Below are 7,331 nucleotides of genomic sequence, written 5' to 3'. Positions count from 1 at the left end.
GGGCACCTTAGTTGTTCATTCATTGCTCTCTCATATGTGCCTTGATCAGGAGGCTACAGCACGAGTGACTCCTTGCTAGCCAGCAACCTTGGGCTTTAAGCCAGTGACCATGGGGTCATGTCTATGATTCCACACTCAAGCCTACATTCCTGCACTCAAGCTGGTGAGCCAGAGGTCAGGCCAGAGACCTTGGGGTTTTAAACCTGGGTCCAACCCATCTTAGTCCAATGCTCTATGCACTGCACCACTGCCTAGTCAAACACCATTCCCATTTTATAGATTATAAAACAGGCATCATCTTCTTTAGCTATTAGAGAAATGCAAATCAAAACGGCAATGAGATACCACCTCACACCTGTTCGATTAGCTGTTATTAGCAAGTCAGGTAATAGCAAATGTTGGAGAGGCTGTGGAGAAAAAGGAACCCTCATACACTGTTGGTGGGAATGTAAAGTAGTACAACCATTATGGAAGAAAGTATGGTGGTTCCTCAAAAAACTGCAAATAGAACTACCTTATGACCCAGCAATCCCTCTACTGGGTATATATCCCCAAAACTCAGAAACATTGATACGTAAAGACACATGCAGCCCCATGTTTATTGCAGCATTGTTCACAGTGGCCAGGACATGGAAACAACCAAAAAGCCCGTCAATAGATGACTGGATAAAGAAGATGTGGCACATATACACTATGGAATACTACTCAGCCATAAGAAATGATGACATCGGAACATTTACAGCAAAATGGTGGGATCTTGATAACATGATACGAAGCGAAATAAGTAAATCAGAAAACAGAGAAGTTAATAATCTAGCCTTAGGTCGCACAGCTTGTGAGAGCAGAGCAGAGATTTATACCCACTATGGAATGATCTGGAGTCCATGTGTTGTGTACCATGAGATTCTCACCCTGAAGGGACAGTGAAGAGATAGTGAGGGAGACCAGGTGCCCATACAGAGCCAGGCATATGGACATGCACATATTTCTTCCTGGTTTTCACCACTGGGATAACAGAGGTCAGAGAAATCCAGGACAAGAACCAAGAGAAGCCAAGGGAGGAGGGTGATGAGCCTACTAGGAGAGAAACTCCACTTCCTGGGAGTAAAGAAAATCCCTTTCTCTAGTAAGACTGTCTCAAATCCCTCTCACTGGGCAGTAACCTAAGTAGATTGACTCCAGACTTCCACGTTTTCAGGGTTGAGTTTCTGTGTTTGACAGTGTGAGTTCTCTGTGGCCCTCTGGGAACTCTCTGCTTTCAGTGATGGGGAGGGGGGAATGAGGTATGTGGGAATCATAGTTTTATAAAGATAAGATATATTAGAACAAGAGGCCAAGAGACCATGGAGGAGATTGGTGTTGACATTCCAATAGCACTTAAGGAACTATTTGTCAAGGTCATCTCTTGTTATGAAAGTGAAGAACTTGTTTAACCAGTTACTTCTGTACTAATTACAGTCTTAGGAGGGTAAGGGGTCAGTAGCCTTCCTCTGAAGTCCCCTCAGAGCTGAGGTATGACCTGTGTGGTGGCTATGGCTGTGGAGATGCAAGTTAATGCTAATGACTCACTCACCCTCCTTGCAAACAGGGGGCTTCGCCCCTGACTGTGTACTCTGGTGTCTGAGGAGAACTGATTTTTGTGTAAATCCTTGCTCATAATTTCTGCAAACATAGGGCTTCTCCCCTGAGTGTGTTCTCTGGTGTGTGAGAAAATTTGACTTCTGTGAAAAGTGTCACACACACTTTCTGCAAACATAGGGCTTGTCCCCTGAGTGTGTCCTGTGGTGTCTGAGGAGATGTGACTTTCGTGTAAGTCCTCGCTCACTCTCCCTGCAAACATAGGGCTTCTTCCCTGAATGTGTCCTCTGGTGTGTGAGAAGATTTGACTTCTGTGAAAAGCATCGCACACACTTTCTGCAAACATAGGGCTTCTCCCCTGAGTGTGTTCTCTGGTGTGTGAGAAAATGTGTCTTCTGTGTAAAGCCTCACTCACACTATCTGCAAACATAGGGCTTCTCCCCTAAATGTGTTCTCTGGTGTGTGAGAAGATGTGACTTCTGTGTAAAGCCTCGCTCACACTCCCTGCAAACATAAGTCTTCTCCCCTAAGTGGTGTGTCTTCTGGTGTCTAAGGAGATGTGACTTCTTTAGAAAGCCTCGCTCACACTCCCTGCAAACATAAGTCTTCTCCCCTGAGTGTGTCCTCTGGTGTCTGAGGAGATGTAATTCATCATCAAAGCCTTGCTCACACTCTACATACTGGACAGCTACAATTCTCGACATTACTACTCTCATAGACAGTTTTTCTGTGTCCACAGAATACATGTTCTGGACTCTGCTGGGCACTTCCTGCATCATTCTCTCTTGCTCTCTAGAGCTTTCCAGGTGTCCTTTGGGAGGTTTGAAAAAAGCCCTTGAAATCCTCCTCTGCCTGGTCCTTTTAAGCAAATGTTTGGACTTTTCTTGACCTTTTGACCTTCAGCTTTGTCATTCCAGTTGTGTGTATCAGTATGTTGCTGCTGCTGATTTGGATCTTCTGGGCAGGGATCCTCTGATTGGAGGTGATTTCTTGCAGATGTTCCTGAGAAAATTTGAGAGGGGTGATTGCATTCCACATGTTGACTGAGGAATTTCTGACTGGAGAAGGCCAGAGAGCAGGAGGGACATGGGTGTATCTCTGGCTGTGGTTCTGCTGACAGAGAAAATTTTGGTCAGGACAGATGTTTAAAAGGCTGCCTGGGCCATATGTTTTGTTAAGACTTGTCCCATGAGTCATTTTTATGGGGTTGACAGTGTAATCTCTGTCTCCCACAAAGTGTTTCTTTAGAGTCTGTTTTCTCTTTTCATTTTTATGTACTATATCTTCTTTAGAAATCCAGAAAGCCCACATTAAGAGTTCTTTCTACACATTGCAAGATGTGGGACTATCAAGTAGCAAACAGATGACAAACTAAAAACATGTCCTTTCTCAAGCTTCACATAAAATATTCATGGTTGATTTTATTCAGTGACAGCCCATTTCATATACAATAGGAAGTCCTCTTTCAAAATAAATCCCCAACCATACTTTTTAAAAACTGTTTGATTTTAGAGAGAGAAAAAGAGGAGGAGAAAGAATAAGAAGAGAAAGGATGAGGAGAAAAAAGAAGAAGAGACAGAGAGACATTTATTCATTGTTCTACCTAGATATGCAGTCATTGGTCATTTCTTGTATGTGGTCTGACCAGGCTCAACTTTGGTATACAGAATGGTGCTCTAACCAACTGAGCTATCCAGCCAGGTTCCCTAATCATACTTCTTACATTGCTGACTCCTATTCCTCTCCAGCTAATCCATAATCCTCTCTCACTAGGAGATAAAGTAATCTCTGAGAGGATTCCCCACTGAAGTTTATTCTCCAAAAATAACAAAGCAAATCTTAGAGAATAAGCCTCCCTATAGCCAAGAACAGCAAAATCATCCCACCTCACTCAGGAAGGTCCCCAGTGTCTCAGCTTGAATCAGAGCACTGCATTCCAGGCTTCTGGACATCTATTGAAACTCTGCTGTAACCCTATACACTAGACAGGGGTGCACATCATAAAACAGGCCCATGCCAGTTTTACCAGTGCATAGAGTGTTGGTCCACCATGTGGATGTCCCAGGTTTGAACCCCAGTCAGGGAACACACAAAAAGCAACTATCAGCTTCTCTTCTCCTCCCTCTCCTCCTTCTCTCTCTCTTCTCTTCCCACAGCCAGTAGCTCAATTGGTTTGATCATCAGCTTGATATCTCAGTTGGTTCAAGTGTTGACCTCAGGCACTGAGGGTAGCTCGGCTAGTCTGAGCATGAACTGCAGACTTGGGTTGCTGGGTGGATCCTGGTCGGGGCATATGAAGGAATCTGTCTATCTCCCTTTCTCTACTTAAAAAAAATTAAATCACAATAAAAAATATAAAGACTTAACCTAAGAATAAAAGGAATATGAAATGAATTCTTAATTTCTAAAGCATCTGATTCAATATTTTACTGATTTTAGAGTGTACCATGAAAATTCCTAAGAAGAGTTCTCTCTTTTTTTTCATTTTGAAGAACAGTTGTGCCCACCTCTAGTTGCTGTGAACTGTCTCTTCTCCTTGCTGCCACACTTGATTCTCAGCATCTGGCCATAGTCATCACCATACCAGACTAGCAGCTCACAGTCTGGCTTGATGACCCAGAAGGTTTGGTAAAAAATCTGCCCATGATACTGAAAGGCTACCAGGTTCTGCTCTTCATCATCCTGGGCACAGTTCACATACCTGGGATTGAGGCAGGTGAAGAAAAGAAACCCACAGGCGATGAATTCCTACTGCCTCTGAGATCCATGTCCAGCTCTGCACCTGACAGTCGGGCTCTGATGTCACTCACTCCCACAGTGCTCCCAGAGAACCTTCTGTTTAATGTCTGAGCCTGTCACAATGTCATATGACTTCCTATGTCCACGTCCTGCTTATGGTGCTCATCCTTCCTAATACCATTTTCCAAAGCCAATTTCAGACATAACCTCCAACCTGATTGGCCATAAATTCCAGTGACCACTAGCTTTTCCAAACTAACTCAGGTTGTTTTACATCACATAACTTGCTACTTGATGTTGGACTCTGTGTCTAGATTAGTTCACTTCATTCAATACTCAGCCCAAGTCCATCTTTTCTTGAGAGGCCTTTCTCCATTATTCTCACATTTTATTTAGGCAGCATTTGATGCCTCACCAGGTTCCTCAAAAAACCTGGAGGTCTCCCTGCCCCACTGAAGTGAGAAACAAAGAAGGAGACAGACAAACTCTGGCATGAGCCCGATCATGATCCACCTGACATTCCCACCAGGAGGCAATGCTAAGCCCTTCTGGGGTGTTGCTCTGCTTCAACTGAAGCCATTGTAGTGCCTGAAGTGGAGGCCATGAAGCCATTTTTAGCACCCGGGCCAACTTTGCTCCAATAGAGCCTTGGCTGCGGGAGGGAAAGAGAGAGATAAAGGAGTTGGGGAAGGACAAAAAAGCAGATGAGCAATTCTCTGTGCCCTAGCTGGAAATCAAATCCTGAACTTCCACAGTCAGGCTGATGCTCTACCGCTGAGCCAACTGATCAGGACTTGGAGGTCTCTTTGTCTTAGCAAAATCATAAAGAACAATAATAGCTTATTCACATTCTGTAGCCTCTGATAAAAGAGCCCCTCAGGAAGTGGCCAATTATCATTGCTCTGCAGGCTTCAGAACTCAGTTCTAGTTAGAAGTGAGACTGGGATCATTTGCTGCCCTCACAGGTATAGGCTTTCCTGATTTAGATATCCTGGCACTGTGCACTTCTCAAAAAATAAAAAAGTTATAGTCAAACATTTCTAAAATCAATTGTTTCACTCTGTCTGCAATTTGTTTTCTATAAGAAGATGGGTTATATGATATTTTGAAATAATGAATACCTTCCTCTAAACTGGAATATAGTAAGGGCTTGCTTAAATAATGTTCATTAGGTCAATTAAAGTGTAATCCAGGCCCTCAAAATTTTTTTACCTAGTGCCTAAATTTAGTCTAGCATAAAGATTTATATTTTGAGGACATATGCTTTATTTTTATCTCCTTTTTTTAAATCTAAATACCTCCTGCCTTGAAAGAGCACTGAAGGGAGAAAAAAGGATTAGAGGATTAAGGGAGACCACTGAGGGAGGCATGATGAGAAGGAAAGATGTATGGGCCTGAGAGGGACAAGTGTTCTCTGTGACTCCCAGAAACTTATTGGCCTTACCTCATCCAGTTGGCCAAGGATTCATCCTTCCCATCCACATACTCATGGCAGTTTCTCCCTTTGGTGATCTGCATTTCAGGAAGAAAATATAAAGACTTTTTTTGGATGAGCAGGTAATAGAGAAATTATTTTACCCTACTGTCAACAAAACTCTTTCAGCTTGCATGCATTGCCACTCTGGACCACATGATACTTTTCTTACTCATCACATCTGAGTTGGCCTGTCCACTCAGGTCTAGGAGGAGGCATTCTTTTGTGTCTGTAACACTTTACTTCCACTTAACCTGTGATACTTATCAGGAGTTTCATAGTGTGCAAAGTGCACTTGTACCCAGAACTAACCATATTGTCTCCATCCATGTCCTAGTATGTAGAAGGGCAGGTTCCACCAAGCCATGGGAGGGATGTGGGAAGTCACAAGACAGGGAAAGAGGTAAATGCTTCTCACCAGCCAGGAGTATCCATTGTTGCCTGCCGCTTCATCTTCTGTGATCTGGCCCTTATAAGGGCCAAAGTGAAGACCCTCTGGAAGAGCAGATGCCTCATTCCACACTCCAAGACCAGCCTCAGGGATGCCCGATGCTCTAATTCTCAACCCAGGGGGCAGAGTGAGGGCTGCGTGGTTTGGATGCCCCTTATCCACTGCACTGTCTTTTACAAATGTAGGGGGCCCATGCACATCACAACTGTCAATGAAGAAGTTCTGACACTTCTCATAATCTGGGGGTGAGAGCAACAGGGATTAGGGAAGGTGTAGTGCATGTTCCTGGACATATAGAGCTTCAGAGAGAGCCCAGGCACTCACATTATTGAGCCTCAATTCTGTAGGGCAAGTCCATAGAGAACGGAATGCTTAAATGACCAGACAATATTATTGTATGAAGAGATAACATGCTTCTGAGGGTCACTTACAGAGGTAGTCATCATCCTGGGGCTTGCTGTCCTCTTGGTGCATATGGCCTTTTCTTTCTCGTAGACTATACATCTTTACTTCAGTCTCCTTTCTCATGAGATTCTAAGTTGGAGAAGAATGAGTTGAATGGAGGCTGGAGTGTTAGTCCCTATGTTATCAGAAAACACACAGTCTCCTCTCATCAAATTATCACATGTCCTTCTATATACTCTGGTATTTTCCTTTGTAAAATATTGGCTCAGAGAGCCTCTATAATAGTAAGCCTCTACACTGACTACAGATGACCAATGCAATTTTTTTTTATATCTTCCCATTATAAGGTTTAACTTCCCTACATTTAATTATTCATAAAATATTTATTAAGGGCACAGTATATGTAAGGCATTTAGGAAAGGCCTTGCTATACAACACCAACAGCATATGGTTGCTATTATCAGAGATGTATTTATTGGACAATGTGTATCTGTCAGTTATTTTACATTGAATTTAAGCCCTAGCCAGTGGCTCAGTGGATAGAGTGTTCGCCCAGTGTATGTCCCGGGTGTGATTCTGGTCAGGGTACATAGGAGAAGCGACCATCTTCTCCACCCCTTTGTCTTTCCTTTCTCTCCCTCTTCCATTCCTGCAACCAGTGGCTCAATTGTTTTGAGTATTGGC

General features: G+C 43.4%; 1 pseudogene; it reads right to left on the bottom strand.

The window, feature by feature from the left end:
* Nucleotides 1-1,994: 1,994 nt before the first annotated feature.
* LOC136318317 (histone-lysine N-methyltransferase PRDM9-like) lies at nucleotides 1,995-6,746 on the bottom strand (annotated as a pseudogene).
* Nucleotides 6,747-7,331: the final 585 nt, after the last annotated feature.

The sequence above is a fragment of the Saccopteryx bilineata genome, unplaced genomic scaffold (genome assembly GCF_036850765.1).
Source record: "Saccopteryx bilineata isolate mSacBil1 unplaced genomic scaffold, mSacBil1_pri_phased_curated manual_scaffold_33, whole genome shotgun sequence".
NCBI lineage: Eukaryota > Metazoa > Chordata > Mammalia > Chiroptera > Emballonuridae > Saccopteryx > Saccopteryx bilineata.
The sequence above is the reverse complement of the archived record's forward strand: the minus strand, read 5'-3'. Positions and strand labels throughout refer to the sequence as shown.